Consider the following 17,910-nt stretch of genomic DNA (forward strand, 5'->3'; position numbering starts at 1 on the left):
CCTCATCTAATTTCAGCTGCCAGAAACCTTGTGATGCATCCATTTTTGAAAAGTACCTGGCACCCGCCATCTCCCTCGTGATCTCCTCACGTTTTGGAATTTGATAGTGCTCCCGCTTAATGTTCTCATTGAGATCTTTTGGATCCATGCATAATCTCAGGTCTCCATTTTTCTTCTTTACACACACCATGGAGTTGACCCCATCTGTTGGTTCCTCAATCTTTTTAATTACTCCCAATGTTGTCATCCTGTCCAGCTCTTTCTTTACACCATCTTTGAGTGGAGCTGGAACTCTACGTGCGGCATGCACAACTGGATGTGCATTTTCTTTCAGCTGTATTTTGTATGTGAATGGCAACGAACCAAAACCACTGAAGACTTCGGCATAGTTCTTTACAATGGAGTCCACAGATTCACTTTTCACATTTACAGCTGTATTGATGCGATACACTCTTCTCACTAGGCCCAAACTTTCACATGATTTGTCACCTAGCAGTGAATCACGTTCTTCAGCCACAACAGAGAACAGTAGGTGGTGCACTTTGCCTTTGACAGTGACTTTCAGTTTACATTATAGTCTTTCAGTGCAAGTGTCTTTCTCTGTATTTTTGGCCTTTCCTTCATTTCTTTGACATCTGACATGCTGATTAAATTTGCCTTTGCACCAGTGTCTAGTTTCATAGTGACCAAAGTTCCATTCATCTGCAGTGGTGCTGTCCATTTATCTTGCTTAATGGCATTAACCTCTTTTACAGGCTCATCTTCACAGTTCACCATGCCAACGAAAAATGTGTCACTCAAATCATCACTTTGATCACTGTCATCCACTACATTTACAGTTCTCCCTTTCTTTCTCTCTTTTCCTTTTGAGAAACACTGTTTAGCAAAGTGGTTATTGCCATGGCAGTTAGAGCATTGCTTACCAAACGCTGGACACTGTCTGGGTCCGTGTTGTGAACCACACCTTTTGCAGTGGAATGTTGCATCGCTCATTTGCTGCTGTGCAGGGCGTGTCTGTGTGCGTCTTTCTCCTCCTCTTGAAATTACGCACACATCGCTGTCACTTACGCTGGTTGCGCCGTATGTCCCCATCTCACTGAATGTCTTTATATGCATCTGGGACAGTTCACTTGCATGACAGATCCTTATTGCTCCATCCAGAGTCAGCTCAGTTTCCCTCAGTAGCCTTTCCCTGAGTTTCTTATCCTCCACAGTGAAAACAATTTGGTCCCGTATCATGGAGTCCCTCAGAGTACCAAAGTTGCATGTCTGAGCTTTTAGCTTCAGATCAGTGAGAAAACTATCAAAAGGCTCACGCTGTTGCTGCACTCGAGAACGAAATACATATCTCTCGTATGTCTCATTCTTCTTTGGAGAGCAATGTGTATCAAACTTCTCGAGCACTTTATCCAATTTACTTTTGTCATCTGGCTCTTCATAGACAAACGTATTGTAAACTTCAATAGCTTGTGGGCCTGCCATTGTAAGAAGTAATGCTACTTTCCTTGCATCCGACTTTTCTTCCAGTCCCATAGCTGCAATATACAGCTGGAATTGCTGTTTGAAGGCACGCCAGTTGCTGTCGACATTCCCAGTCAGCTTCAAACGCTCTGGTTTATCTATATCCATGTTGATTGCGGCAATTTCTTCTTTGCTTTATAGTTGAGTTTTTACTCCTGGTACCATGTTCTGTTTGTTGATTCAATGATGACCAAGTACTTTGACTCCAAGGCTTCTTTATTCAATCAAACAGGTATACAAATGTTTGTTCTTGACATGAACTCATTGAATCAACAAACAGAACAGACGCCATGCGGACATGGACTGTACGTCTGGTCAGCACTTTTCGTTCTTTTGTTTTGGGGGGTGGGGGGGGGGGGCATTTTCTTTTGCCTTTATTTGATAGTGTACAGTCTCTTGAATAGTTTTCACTTATAGTTTTAGTCACATTTGAGTCACCTGGAATGTATTAGTGTTAGTCTAGATTTAGTCGACTAAATCTACAGGTGATTTAGTCTACTAAAATGTATTTTGGCGGGCCTTGATGCTTGTTATTACACTTGCTGAAAATAGCCGATCTACAAGCTCAAATCCAACCCATTGATGCTGAGTGCCAAGCAGGGAGGCATTGGGTCCCATTTTTACAGTCTTTGGTATGACCCGGCCGGGGATTGAACCCCCGAGTCCCCGACCTCCCAGTTTCAGGGCGGACACTCTAACCACAAGGCCACTGAAATCACAGAAGAACTGCCCGTCCACAAGGGGGACTGCCCATGAGTCAGACATCCCGCTAGTCAGACCCTGCGTGGGGGGTTAAGACTCCCCCGTGCTGCGGGGTGAAAATCACCTGTGGTTTTCGGTGAGGTTTAGGGTTTGGGATAGTGTTAGTTCGGAATAGTGAGAGGTCAGGAAGCACTCAAGCCTGTGGCATCATCGCAACGCATTGTGCGCTTGTAAATGGGCCTTTCTTTAGCCTATAATAGTGTATAGGGGCATTTTAGGCGGAGACCTGGTCATGGAAAATGGTGCATATATATAGCACCTTTATCCAAGGCACTTTACATAGATTGTGCATTACATTCACCCATTCACACACACATTCATACACACATTCATACACCGATGGCGGCGGAAACCATGCAAGGCACCAACCAGCACATCAGGAGGAGCAATCAGGGGTTCAGTGTCAGGACACTTCGACACAAATTCTGGGGGAGCCCGGGTTCGAACAACCTTGCAGTTACCATCCGGGCCACTCTCTACCCCTGCCTCATCCCATCATGTTTTTTTTTAGAAAACAATTATCTTATAGTATTATTATGTGTCAATGCTGAGCATCACTCCAGAACAAACAGACAAAGCGATATACCTATCGTGCCAGAAAGCAATTTTGATGAACCCTAATCCACTGATCAAACAGCATGTCCTTCACTAAAACCCATATCTGTCCGTCTTCAGGAGACAGATTATTTTCCCCTGCGGCGGACGAGGGAAAGTAATTGCGCAGTTCATAACACCGGAGATGTGGATTAAGGAATTCATTATGGGGTTTTTTCAGCACAGCACAGCTTGTATACAATTACCGTTTAAATCCAGCCAAGAGATATTAAAAAAAGAAAAGGGAAGGGGAAAAAAAGCATGTCCTCAATATGGGATGCTATACCCGTCTGCTTTGTGAGTGACCCCTCACTGCCATTATTATCTCCAAGCTAAATCCGCTCTTCAATTTCATCTCGGAGATTTTGAGAAGGAGGAAATACTCAAACATATGGCCTAAATCGTCTGGTTAACCCATTCTGGGCGGGAACCTCTTTTGGTGTTGTATAAGCATTTATTGTTATAGTTTTAGCTGGTGGAATAATAGCAGATCTACAAGATCATATAGCGCCACACTACGAGCTTGTAGACAAAACATGTGGTGCAAATCTTTCAATATATTCTTTCAGAGGGAACGTTTTAACTCAAATGTTTGCTTCTCGGGGGGGGGGGGGGGGGGGGGATATAGAAAGAAACATTTTCTGAAAAATTGTCATTTTGAAAATTGTCAATTGTCAAAATTGTGATAATGTTTGTTCGTTTTAATTCTCGACGTCAGGCCTAAATGGGTTAATGTCAAGTCATCGGTGGGGGGGGGGGGGGCTCTCTGCAATGGGACGTGAGACTGTGTTTTAATGTCAGATGTTCATCATTCCATATGCTCTTCTCCTTGGAGCCTTTACTTATACCAACATGTAAACCGCTGACCTCACCATGTGGGACTGGATGAATGCTAACATATAAGTTATAACAATAAGTTCCATGATTACAACAAGCACATGCTGGTGAATGAAATCACTATAGGTTGCGGAGCAGCCGAGGAGATGGTATACTGTACAATTCTCCATATAACCAAGGACATCTTACCATAATATCACCATAAGTTAATGGCAAGGTGCTACTACCTAGGTGCAACTTCCATTGGCAGCCCATTCATCCAAACAGAAAAGTCCCCACTGATTGTATTAACCCATTCTGACCTGAGATCAGATTCTAAAAATGTCTTCCACATCCTGACAGTTTTCTGAAAAAGCTATGTTTCTATGTCAGTTGCTCTTCGATTTTTCAAAAATAGCAGACCTACAAGCTCGTAGCGCGCCACTCGGTGGCGCGCTATGAGCTTGTAGATCTGCTATTTTTAAATAGCTAAAGCATAACGTAATGCTAACACCAAAATGGGTTAAACAACGTCAAACTCACCAACATTGCAGCTGCACGGAAAGCTTGAATTACCGGTATTCTCTCTCTATCCTCAAAGTGTTTGTTCCATAAAAATCCACTGTATATACTGTACATGTTATGAGCTATACTTTGTGTCCTTGCAGGTGATTATTTTTTCCAAGTGTTGCAGTTTGGAAGTGCTCGTTAGATATCACTCAACTACCACCTGTTTTGAATTAGCACATAACGCAGGAGGCAGAGGGACAATGCTTTACTGAAAACGAGTGCTTCCAAACTCTGATGGGAACAATCAGTCTGCAAATGGGCAATAGGTTGTGGAGGACATCATGGTATATAATTCAATTAAAAAGGAGCTGCATTGGCCTGCAGAGAAAACATACATTGCCTTGCCTTTACATTGCCAAAGCAAGTGTCACTGTAAACACTATATATTCCTGTAAGTGGATAAAAAAAACACATTTGATCAAACTCTAATTTTATGTGCATGCATGTGAAGAGGATATAGGCAAGCCATTGGCCTTAGCCTAAACCGTTTTGGTATTATATAGAAGTTGTAAGAAGAAAAACAAAAGACTACTAATTATATTACTATTAAAACTGTTTAGTAGCCATAAACGTCAAGACGTCTAATTGCCTATTGAGTAATGGATGCCACGGGCGTCAAGACGTCTCTCCCTTGGGATTTTTTTTTTAAATTTTCATCCATATTTTGAAAATTCCTCTAATCTGGTGTACAGGTGATGACATGCACATTACATGCATAATAGAATTACAAATTATTTCTCTCTTTATAATGGGAGAATTGGCACTCAAAGACATTACTGGTGACCACCAGGTGGCGCTGAAGGAGTTGCTCTTAATCCCAGATCGAATCGTGTGAATCGTCAGTCATTTATGACGTATATCCATGTTGACGTTTGACTCCAAATGTAGGCAAAGGTCTGCTATTATTGTCGCATTTTGAAATGCTAATATAAAGACATTTAATGTGACGACATTCAATATGAGAGTATCTGCCTATACCTGCTCATTCATGCAGGCTTCACTCCCGCTGTGCGGTCGTGCTGCTGTCTTTAAAGTGAATGGCACATCGAGTGGCAAATTGAGTGGCAAAGCAACAGGCAAAGTGAGTTTAACATTGTTTAATGTTGTTTAATGCAATCAGATAGGACTTTTCTGTTTGGATGTCTGGGCTGTCGAGGCCAGAAAGTATAGTTTTTTGCCACTCAGTAGGCGTTCCCTCATAACTTCCTGGTTTGATGATGATGTCACGCGCATATACCCTCTATACAGGCTCTGTTTCTATATCCCCCTGCATGGCAGGGTCTTATTCATTCCCTATAATTTAACTAAAATGTTAATGTTACAGGGGATGAATATAGGGACAGAGCCCTGATGCCAATCTATGCTACATATACAGTATATATGCTCAATTATATGCTCAATAAATATTATATTCTAAATTCACTCTAAGAGTTGTCTGACTGAACTATACACCAAATCCCCCCCAAAGCAGCTGAAAATATAGCTGATCTCGGATCAGCTGTTTTGGCAGAATGTTGGCCACGCTGTACAGGGTTCAAGTTGAAGAAGTGGGCGTTGCTCCAGCACCACACAACCATCCGCAGGGGACATTCATTAACACATTTTTGGCGAGAACCCCTTTTGGTGTTAGCATTATGCTATGGTTTAGCTATTGAAAAATAGCAGATCTACAAGCTCATAGCGCGCCACCGAGTGGCGCGCTACGAGCTTGTAGGTCTGCTATTTATTTTTTTATCGAAGAACGACTGACATAGAAACATAGCTTTTTCAGAAAACTGTCAGGATGTAGAAGACATTTTTTTAGAATCTGATCTCAGGTCAGAATTGGTTAATTGCAAAGTTAGCGCCGGCGAATGGGGCAGGCCCGTTTGGCGGTTGTTTATTTATGGCACATCAAGAAGACGCTCGTTTGCGTGAGTAATGTGTCGCGGCGGTTTTTATACGGCCGCCGCTGTTTATGACAGATCAGGCATCCAACTGCATTTTCATTCCAGTTATTTTTGCTTTAATGCGTTTAGACCTGAGGCCGATTCTAAGGGCTGTATTTTGCGTGTCTTTGAAGTACCAGGTCTTATTCCCTATAACTTGAGTAAACTAAAGACCTGGAGGCGTGATCAATGCCATTTGGCTATTCTGAGTGTCCAAAGGGCATTGACCACGCCTCCAGGTCTTTAGTTTACTCAAGTTATAGGGAATAAGACCTGGTACTTAAGACATGCAAAATACAGCCCTAAGTCTTAAATCCTAACAGTTTTCTGAAAAACCTCTGTTTCTACAGTATGTGTCAGTGGTGCTCAACCTTTTTCATGTCAAGGACCTCCATTATCTATAATTGGCCGCCGAACCCCATCTGAAAATATGTATTTCCAGGGACCCACCCCCCCCCCATGAAGCAAAGATTTGAGTTAAAAACATTCGCTCTGAATCTTCAGAATTCGCTCTGAAAGATTTCCACCACATTTTCAAAAATACCAGACATATACAAGCTCGTATACCACGGCACTCGGTGGTGCCGCGCTATGAGCTTGTATAGATCTGCTATTTTTTTCCAATAACATATAGTGCTTTAAAAAACACCCAAAAGGTGGTTCCCGCCCGAAATGGGTTAATGCAAAGTGTGAATCAATTAATTCTGTCATAAAAGGGCCACCGTAAACTGTGTGCCCACGTTAATGAGAGCTGCATTACCACATCATTACACCAGCTGGCATTATGAAGCATGTGTTGTTTGTCATAATATACGCTGCCATGCTTAACGGACATAAATTGTCTGGAATTGGTCGGGTTTGTGGTTCGGGTGTTCGTGACAAGAGAAGGAACGAATTGCAACACTATGCAGGTTTCTATAGACACTTTCAACCTGGTCGGTGTCTCGGTGTTGGGTCGGTCATGAGATGTGCAAAATAATGATCCGAAAACGTTCTAAAACAACCAACATTTTCTCAAAATATTCAAATATAGTACTTGCAGATTGGCTATTTCCATATAATGAATAATTATATAAGGGTTAAAATGCAGGATCCAAGCTCCAAACGTGCAGCTTGTCCCTGTTCATCCATTCATCCATCCAGCAGGGGGCAGGACAGTGTGGGCGGCTCCTCATCCATCCATCCATCCTGCACTGTAAGCTGTCGTCAGCGCAGCAAGGTGGGTGGGAGGGGCAACCTGCCCCATCTCAAGGTCACCGGGCCCTTCAACCAACAGGGGATGAGGAGTGGCACTCGCCCTGTGCCTGCCATCCAGCCAGCCAGCCAGCCAGCCAGCCAGACAGACAGACAGACAGACAGACAGACAGACAGACAGACAGACAGACAGACAGACAGACAGCCAGCCAGCCAGACAGACAGCCAGCCAGACAGACAGACAGACAGACAGACAGACAGACAGACAGACAGACAGACAGACAGACAGACAGACAGACAGACAGACAGACAGACAGACAGACAGACAGACAGACAGACAGACAGACAGACAGGCAAACAGCCAGCCAGCCAGCCAGCCAGCCAGCCAGCCAGCCAGACAGACAGACAGACAGACAGACAGACAGACAGACAGACAGACAGACAGACAGACAGACAGACAGACAGACAGAGAGGCAAACAGACAGCCAGCCAGACAGCCAGCCAGCCAGCCAGCCAGCCAGCCAGAGACAGAGCCAGCCAGCCAGCCAGCCAGCCAGCCAGCGAGACAGAAAAAGAGAGCCAGCCAGCCAGCCAGCCAGGGTCTGCCCGGCCTGTAGCCTATACCTATCCCAGACTCTTCTCCCTTCTGGCTCCAAAACTGTGGAATGCACTTCCCATTGCAGTCAGAACTGCAGCATCACTCCCAATCTTCCGCCGTAGTCTGAAAACCCACCTTTTCAGACTCCATCATGGCCCATAGCACTTACCCTACCCCCTTAGATAGCACTTCCGTAGACTTAGATAGCATTTGATACAGACTTATAGCATGTTATGTAGACAGCACTATAATTGCATTGTATATAGTCATAGCACGCCATAGTACATATGTATAGCATAGTAGTATATATGTATAGTTTCATTATATAGATATTCCACTGTTACTTTCTTAGCTTACGCATGTTTCATGATAAATGCTTTTATGTGATGTATCCCCATGCTTTTGTTCTTGCTTAATGTAAGTCTCTCTGGATTAAGAGCGTCTGCTAAATGCCTAAATTGTAAATTGTACCTTGACTCAGCTGAGGGGGGGGTGTGGGGGGGTGTGGGGAAGGGTGCCCTCCTGCCGCGTTGTAACTGGTACCAAATGGTGCCTCCCCTCTGGAGCCCTGACCCGTGAGCAGGCACCGTCCCAGGGCAGCTCAGTGCCGGGGCTGGAGGATGGGCAGGCAGCTGTCTTCTGTCAGCAGGCCGCATGACTGCGGAGATCATCTCTCGCGTGCGCAGACGAACGAACGAACGCACGCACGCACGCACGCACGGACACATTTCTCAGCTGAGGTGTGATTGTTTGTTTGTTTTTCTGACTTCTACACAACCATCTAAACCGGGGTCTGCGTGTGAGCTGTTTACCAAAGGGCCTCGCATGTGAAATGACGCAAAAAATGAACACAAGTGCACACGGCGGCTGATCACACTGAAATCTATACCCCGTTATTTGAGAAATAAAAGAGCCCCCCCCCCCCCCCTCCCCACCCCCACCTGAACCTGAACCTTCCCTTTCGGGGGGGGGGGGGGTGTCGCTGTGGCTGTACCCCCTGCTGGAGACACGGGGGTATCCCGTGAGGCGCCTCTCGTTACAACGGTTGTCGATGGTATAGAGAAGCTGCATAATTAATTTGTTATATTCTAACATGACAGATGTTTGATTTTGGCCGTAAAAGTAATTAATAAGAGAGAGAGAGAGAGAGAGAGAGAGAGAGAGAGAGGGGGGACGACGACAGAGAGGCAGATTGCCGGGAGATTATTTACGAAGACTCCTTGCCGAGCACGATGGGAGGGGGAGAGGGAGGGGGGGGGGGGTGAGTCGGGGTGGCAGTGGCGGGGGGGGGGGGGGGGGGGTAGACGATGGAGGAGGGGGGGGGGGTCGGGTCTCACTCATGCCCTCGACGTCACCTGCTCCCCAACAAACAGAGCTGTGCCAAGCCGCCGTGTGTGTGCCTTGCAGAAACGCACGCACGCACGCACACACACACACACACACACACACACACACACACACACACACACACACACACACACACACACACACACACACACACACACACACACACACACACACACACACACACACACAGGGGTGGACTGCATGCACTGCCTGTCCTCACATGTATACACATGCAGATCAGGCATTCAAATGCTAATCTGGTGGCTTGTTTTCACCTGCCACCAGGTAGGTATATAGGTAGGGTATATGCATGCATACAGTACTGTATACTCTGGAGAGCCTGCAGCAGAGATACTGTACATCGAAAAAGGCCTTCAGGAAGATGAACACGGAGGGAAAGGCTGAGTGTGTGTGCGTGCGTGCGTGCGTGCGTGCGTGCGTGCGTGCATGCGTGCTTGCGTGTGTGCGTGCGTGCGTGCGTGCGTCTATACCGACATAGAAGAAATAATCAGACACGAGTCTGTGTTTTGCCACAGCACGCATGCAGAGACAACGAGACAATTTATGCTTCAATCTAAGGGACAAACTTCTGCTTTTTTTTTTTTTTTTTTCATCCCTCTCCTGGTTCTTTATGACCGAAGCTGTACGGCTTGAGACGACAATAATGAAGTGTAATGGATGCCAAACACTGCCCAGGACAGCGAGTCAATGTAATTTCCTCAATGAGGCCATAAATCCCGGGAAAAGCCCGGGGCCTTTTTACTGGAAAGTCTTGCGCTGGGGAGGGTGTGGGGGTGTGGGGGGGGGGGGGGGGGGCGGGCATTCAAATCGGCGCTCTCGCTCGTCTGATTGAAGCAATCACAGCACATCGCAGCCTGGTGTAATTGGACAGAAGGTTAGCGCAGGTGACCTGCCACCATGCCGTGTCATGTTGTTGTTTTATAGAAGGAAGTGGAGGCCGCGGTGTTCTTCGGGGAGCCGGGGGAGGGAGGGGGGGTGGAGGGGGAAGGGGTCCTATTAGTACAGCGTGATTAAAAACAAAGCGTCGGTTATCAAGTGTGCTGAACGAGAGTGATTTATTCACCCTTCACCCCCCCCCCTCCATCTCTCGTTTTATTGTATATATTATATACATATTGTAATGACAAGATCGGGGTCTTGTTTCATTTAGTCTCACCCTGTGAAGTCCATGCAGGCCTTATATTATACTGTACATCCATTCAGACCGATAGCCGGCAAACAAGTGGCGAGTTTTTGACCTGAGATCAGATTTTTAAAAATGTCTTCTATACATCCTGACAGTTTTCTGAAAAAGCTATGTTTCTATGTCAGTCGTTCTTCGATTTTTCAAAAATAGCAGACCTACAAGCTCATAGCGCGCCACTCGGTGGCGCGCTATGAGCTTGTAGATCTGCTATTTTTCAATAGCTAAAGCATAACATAATTAACCTGACTTTGCCAGATGGGGGCGGTATTGGGTAACCATGTTCCCCAACACCACAACCATCTGGGACCTCTCAGGGAGTTCAGCTAACACCGAACCGCTCCCGGTTCGAGCCAATCAGCGTGAGCTAAGGGCGGGATATGTGCGAAACCGGATGTGAAGCTATATTCTCTACCATTGAACGACTTTTAACCCCCCCCCCAGTCCTACAAGCAGTCATTCCCGGCCTCTAAAGCTAAGTGTAATGAGTTTGCATGCTTTTTTGACAACAACATTTTTAACATTAGAGCTGATATTATGAATGGTGCTGCTGCTAGCGCAAACCTTCAAACAGCAGCTAATGGTCCCAGGGTAGATCTCTCCAGAGGGAGCCTATTATCGTTCTGCGCAATTGATGAAGACGAACTCCGCAAAACCATATCACAGATGACATCATCCTCCTGTTCATTGGATACAATTCCCACCACCTTTCTCAAAGAGGTCTTAGACAGTGTGATTGGAGATATCCTAAAAATTGTAAACAGCTCTCTACAATCAGGCGTCTTCCCAGACTCACTGAAGACTGCTGTAGTTAGGCCCCTACTCAAGAAACAGAATCTTGATCCCGCTGTTTTGGGTAACTATCGACCCATTTCAAATCTACCCTTTCTGGGCAAGGTTTTAGAAAAATGCATCTTCCATCAATTGGATGTGTTTCTACAGAACAATAATGTCCACAATAAATTCCAATCTGGCTTTAGGAAAGGTCACAGCACAGAAACAGCACTTGTAAAAGTAATGAATGATCTTAGGGTGTCTGCTGACAAGAAACATGTATCCGTTCTCTTACTTCTAGATCTAACGGCTGCATTTGACACGATTGACCATTCAATTTTAATACAGCGTCTAGAGCACTGTATAGGCCTGTCTGGTACGGCCCTGTCCTGGTTTTCCTCCTACCTATCAAACAGAAGTTACTTTGTCAATCTAGCCGAGTTTGACTCAGACAAACATGACATCAGTTCTGGTATTCCACAGGGCTCGATTCTTGGCCCTCTGCTTTTCTCCTTGTACATACTGCCATTGGGCGAACTCATTACCAATCACGGAGTCAATTTTCATTTCTATGCTGATGATACCCAACTATATCTTTCTGTGGCTCCAGATGATCCCTGTGCTTTAGACCCGCTGTTGACCTGCCTGTCTAGCATCAAATGTTGGATGAGTGAGAACTTTCTCAAGCTAAATGAGGATAAGACAGAAGTTCTCATAATCGGTTCTAGTGAGCAGAAAGAATCAATAATAAGCAGACTTGGCAACCTAACTGTAGAAACTAACAGTACAGTAAAGAACCTGGGGGTTATTATTGATTCTGAATTTAACTTTAATTCACACATTAATCATGTCACCAAGATTGCCTTTTTCACCTTAGAAATATTGCACGAATCAGAGCCTATTTGTCCTTGGACGATGCAAAAACGCTAATCCACGCCTTTGTTTTTTCTCGGCTTGATTACTGCAATGCACTTTTTTCAGGACTGCCTAAGAAAACAACTGACAGATTACAACTTGTCCAAAATGCAGCAGCCAGAGTTTTAACTAGAACTAAGATGAGAGAACATATTACTCCAGTTTTGGCATCACTGCACTGGCTTCCGGTTGTTTTTAGGATTGATTTTAAAATTATTTTACTTGTCTATAAAGCTCTCAATGGTCTCGCACCTTCCTACCTACATGACTGCCTGCCTAAATATGTCCCAAACCTCCCCTTAAGGTCTTCCACCGCCGGCTTGCTCGCTTTGCCCAAAAAAATGGCAACTAAAAAATACGGGGAAGCAGCTTTTTGCTTCTACGGGCCGTCGGCTTGGAACAAGCTCCCACTGTACCTTCGTCAGGCAGCCTCTGTAGACATTTTTAAAGCTCAGCTCAAGACCCACTTCTACAACATTGCCTTTAATTGATCTTTTATTTTTCATGTCCTCACTGTAACTGCTTGTTTCTTAATGTCGTTGCATTGCTTTTCTTTTGTCATGAAAGGTGCTATACAAATAAAGTTTTATTATTATTATTATTATTTATATAGACACGTCAATATGATTGGTTGTGTTTGCACGCCCACACGGTGATAGACAGACGGTCCCATCCAATCATCTACCAAGTATCTTGAAAAAAAGGAACAGCCCCGTCATCGAATTTGCTTCCGAGATCCCAGATCCCAATAAGCTGTGAAACAAATGTGTGTAGCAAGCTTCTTGGATCTGGCAGCGTCAGGTTATAACATAATGCCAAAACACCAAAAGGGGTTCCCGCCCCAAAATGGGTTAAGACCTGAGACCAGATTCTACAACATGAATCTATTGTTTCTTTATCAGTGGTGTTAGCAGATCTACAAGCTCGCATAGCGCGTATAGCACTCTGTTCCGCACTATACGAGCTTGTAGATCAGCTATATAGGGTTCAAGTGGTTCATGTATGTTTTCTAATCAAATATTTAAATCTCCAAAGTAACTATAGTAACTAAAGTTTTCAAGTGATTGTACTGGAGTAAAAGTACAAATTTTGGCTCTGAAATGTAGTGCAGACGTAGAAGTAAAGGTATTGGAAATTAGAATTACTCAAGTAAAGTACAAATACCTCAAAATTGTACTTAAGTACAGTACGTAAGTAAATGTAGCCGGAAACCCCCAAAATATATCCACATACTGGACTGTCCTTGACAGACAGAAAATGACCAGGATTGCAAAAAATGGACACCGACACTGTTCAGAGTCACCTAGCTATATATTTAACTCATTTTGACCTTCTAGATTCTGACAGTTTTCTGAAAAACCCTCATGTTTCTATATATCAGTGGTTCTCAAGCATGTTCATGTCAAGGACCCTCAAAAATATATGTAATTGGCCGCCTTCCTCCATCTATGTTGTTCCAGAGACCACCTCCCAGAAGCAAAGATTTGAGTTAAAAAACGTTCGCTCTGAAATAATACATATTCAAAGATTTGCGCCACATTTTCACGATTTTTTCAAAAATAGCAGACCTATACAAACTCGTAGCGCGGCACTCGGTGCCACGCTACGAGCTTGTAGATCTGCTATTTTTTTCAACAGCTAAAGTATAACATAATGCTTGAAACACCAAAAGGGGTTCCCGGCCAAAATGGGTTAAACGAACTCACTTCTATGGACATAATGGAGTGGATTTGTTTGATTCATGTGTAACGCATTTGAAATTAATTACAGCGCAATAAATTACAGGCCCTTTTGCACCGACGACGACGGGAACTGAGTGCGACTCTCTTACGCGCAGAATAAATAGAAAGATGAAATATAATGAAGAAAGAGCGGGAAAGGGCTCATAAAGATCTCTACATTTGCATACTAATTAAAAATGGTGTATAATGATCTTCCCCCGATACTCTTCACGCCAGTGTTCTATACACGGAAGTCATTGGCATAACTTATTCCATTAGTGTTCTGCTGTTTAACCACATTAAAACTGGTGGTGTCCCCAGATCTTCGTCAAAATGATCTTCTCAGCCTGGGCCGTGGCTCAGCGGTCCAGGCACCTTGGCTGGTAGTGTGCCGCGGGTTCGACTCCCGATCCCCACGGACTTTATACAGCATGTCTTCCCCCCATCTCTCTCCCCATTTCCTGTCAGCCTACTGTCTGTCCCTCCATAAGAATACAAATTAAATAAAAAGGTGAAAGCACTAGAGACACCCACCCACACCCCAGACACCCACCCACACCCACACCCCAGACACATAGCTCCGTAAGGGAGTCTAAAAGGTTTGAGAACCACTGCTGTATTGGACTTAAACTTCAAGTATTGCATACGAGAAACAAGTCCTCCTGGGCCTAACAGAACTCCAGTGTGAGAGTCATCCATTACCATTCTTTCCTCCTGGGTCTAACAGAACTCCAGTGTGAGAGTCATCCATTACCATTCTTTCCTCCTGGGTCTAACAGAACTCCAGTGTGAGAGTCATCCATTACCATTCTGTCCTCCTGGGTCTAACAGAACTCCAGTGTGAGAGTCAGTCCATTACCATTCTGTCCTCCTGGGTCTAACAGAACTCCAGTGTGAGAGTCATTACCATTCTGTCCTCCTGGGCCTAACAGAACTCCAGTGTGAGAGTCAGTCCATTACCATTCTGTCCTCCTGGGTCTAACAGAACTCCAGTGTGAGAGTCAGCCATTACCATTCTGTCCTCCTGGGCCTAACAGAACTCCAGTGTGAGAGTCATCCATTACCATTCTGTCCTCCTGGGCCTAACAGAACTCCAGTGTGAGAGTCATCCATTACCATTCTGTCCTCCTGGGCCTAACAGAACTCCAGTGTGAGAGTCATCCATTACCATTCTGTCCTCCTTGGCCTAACAGAACTCCAGTGTGAGAGTCATCCATTACCATTCTGTCCTCCTGGGCCTAACAGAACTCCAGTGTGAGAGTCATCCATTATCATTCTCAGCACAGCCTCAAAAGAGGCCGGGTTCGGCGTCCTTTCAATCTGTTAATTGCAGCAGCTATAATAAAAAAAAACAGAAACTGGATCCAAGGCCTGCCATAAAAAAATTCAAATACCTTCCCACAAGGTTTTAATGAATTCCTCCCTGTGACATTGCAGGTAGAATCCTGGATCCTTCAAAGCTTAATAGTCGTCAAAAAGCAAACATGAAAATGAAAACTATAATGACAAGAATGTTGCAAAGCACAATATAGTTTATTCATATACTCTCACGTGACGCAAGCTTTCTTGCACAGGATGTTTAGCAATTAGAATAATTAACCCATTTTGGGCGGGTACCCCTTTTGGTGTTAGCATTAGGTTATGCTTTAGCTATTGAAAAATAGCAGACTTTGACTTTGGTCTAACGTCATGGCCACGGTGACGGTTCCATCGCGTCACATTGCGCTCCGCAACCTCACGCCATGCAGCGCGTTAAATCTAAATCTTGGCGGAGCAAAGCATGTGACAAAATGGCCGCTGGCCTGGACGATCGAGCAAGCACGAACGCACAAACAAAGCCGTGCGCTTAATTTGAAGCCTGGAATATGCAGGCTCACTTCTGGTCGATTATTTTAGAACAAGATGTCCAAAGGAACCATGTGCCGCGGCTAAATTATTAACTGTGTATTTCATAACGCTGGTGACAATATGTTAACCCATTCTGATCGGGAACCCATTTTGGTGTTAGCATCATGTTATGCTTTATCTATTGAAAAATAGCAGATCTACAAGCTCATATCACGCCACCGAGTGGCGCGATACGAGCTTGTAGGTCTGCTATTTTTGAAAAATCGAAGAACGACTGACATTTTTCAGAATCTGATCTCAGGTCAAAATGGGTTCATCAGACCAGTGTGTGTCCAGTGGAAACCTCGTGTGAATCTGATCTCAGGTAAGAATGGGTTAAGGTGTTTTCTTTGCCCCGCCGCCCTCCCCCCCCTCCCCTGCTGTGAACAGATGGGTCGTTTTACTTCATTTTCCACATCAAGTATGATTATATTTCTTTGTGCCAAAAGCCACCTGCCGTTCCTCGCTCTCCGTTGTAATTATTTATGTTTGGTAGCGGCACAGCAGGACTTGTTATCCGTTGGATGGCGTCTTAACCCATTCTGGGCGGGAAGGACCCCCTTTTTGGTGTTTTTAAGCATTATGTTATACTTTAGCTATTGAAAAACAGCAGATCTACAAGCTCGTAGCTTAAATATCGTGAAAATGTGGCGCAAATCTTTGAATATATATTTATTTTCAGAGTCAACCTTTTTAACTCAAATCTTTGCTTCCGAGGGGTTCCTGGAACAACATATTTTCAGATGGGGGGTCGGCAGCTAATTATATATTTTTGGGGGTTCTTGATATGAAATATTGAGCACCACTGATATAGAAACATGAGGTATTAAGACATTTCTTTTTAAATTTCGACGTCAGGCCTAAATGGGTTAATAAAGGAAGGCACATCAACATATTGACGTCGTGTTCAAGGGGAAAATGTATCACCGCGAAAGGCGGGCTGTGTGTGGTGAAGGGGGGGGGGTTGCCCGAGCGACGCGGGCCACATGCCAACACCCTTCCAAACCTGACCTCCTTTCCGCCACCCCCCTGCCAGCCCCCCCAACCAGATCATGATCTTCAGAAACCATGCAATGACAATTAGTCCATTAAAAAGTCAAATAAGAGCGAATATAATCATCGTGGAGGCGACTGGAACCAGATGATTCTCAGTGTCAGCGTGTGACAGAAAAGGACAAGGCATCGATTTACCCTCCGCCGTCCGATCTGTGTCGCGCGGCGGCAATAATGGCCGAACTATAGGCTCACAATAAAAATAATGGTAAATGGTGCATTTATATGGCGCCTTTATCCAAGGCACTTTACATATAGATTGTGCATTATACATTCACCCATTCACACACACATTCATACACCGATGGCTGGCGGAAGCCATGTTCAGGGCACCAACCAGCACATCAGGAGCTATATGTGTTTCAGTCAGTGTCTTGCTCAAGGACACTTCGACACCGACTCTGGGGGAGCCCACAGGGTTCGAACTGGCAACCTTGCAGTTACCATCCAGCCACTCTAGCCCTGAACCACCGCCACCCCAATGCGCGACAACTTATACAACTTGCCATCCATGTACGGTTGGAGTATTAAACTTTAAGCACAAAGCAGCTCATTGGTTCCAAAAGCTTTTGTTTTTTTGAACCTCACCTCAGAGCCATCATTTTACCATAGGAGGGAACAGAGACAAAAGAGCAAACGGAATAAAAACATTACAAATTAGAGAAGCAATTAAGTTAAGTATATTCATGACATTTCAAAGCCTTTTCCACTGCTGTGGGGATAGGTCACTTTTCTTTTTTAATCAGGACTCTAGTGTTCTAAAAAAAAAAAAGTAGAACACTTACAATTAAACATACTCAATACTTTAATCCCCTGAGAACTAAAACAAAATGAATACGGCATAATTACATTTTCACGTGTGTGTGTGTGTGTGTGTGCGCGTGTGCGTGTGCGTGTGTGTGTGTGTGTGTGTGTGTGTGTGTGTGTGTGTGTGTGTGTGTGTGTGTGTGTGCGTGTGTGCGTGCACGGCACGCCATCACACACACACGGCCCCTCGCGGTCCGGTTTTTGGTTTCTGACGTGGCT

The sequence above is a fragment of the Protomyctophum parallelum genome (assembly GCF_964188405.1).
Source record: "Protomyctophum parallelum genome assembly, chromosome: 15".
NCBI lineage: Eukaryota > Metazoa > Chordata > Actinopteri > Myctophiformes > Myctophidae > Protomyctophum > Protomyctophum parallelum.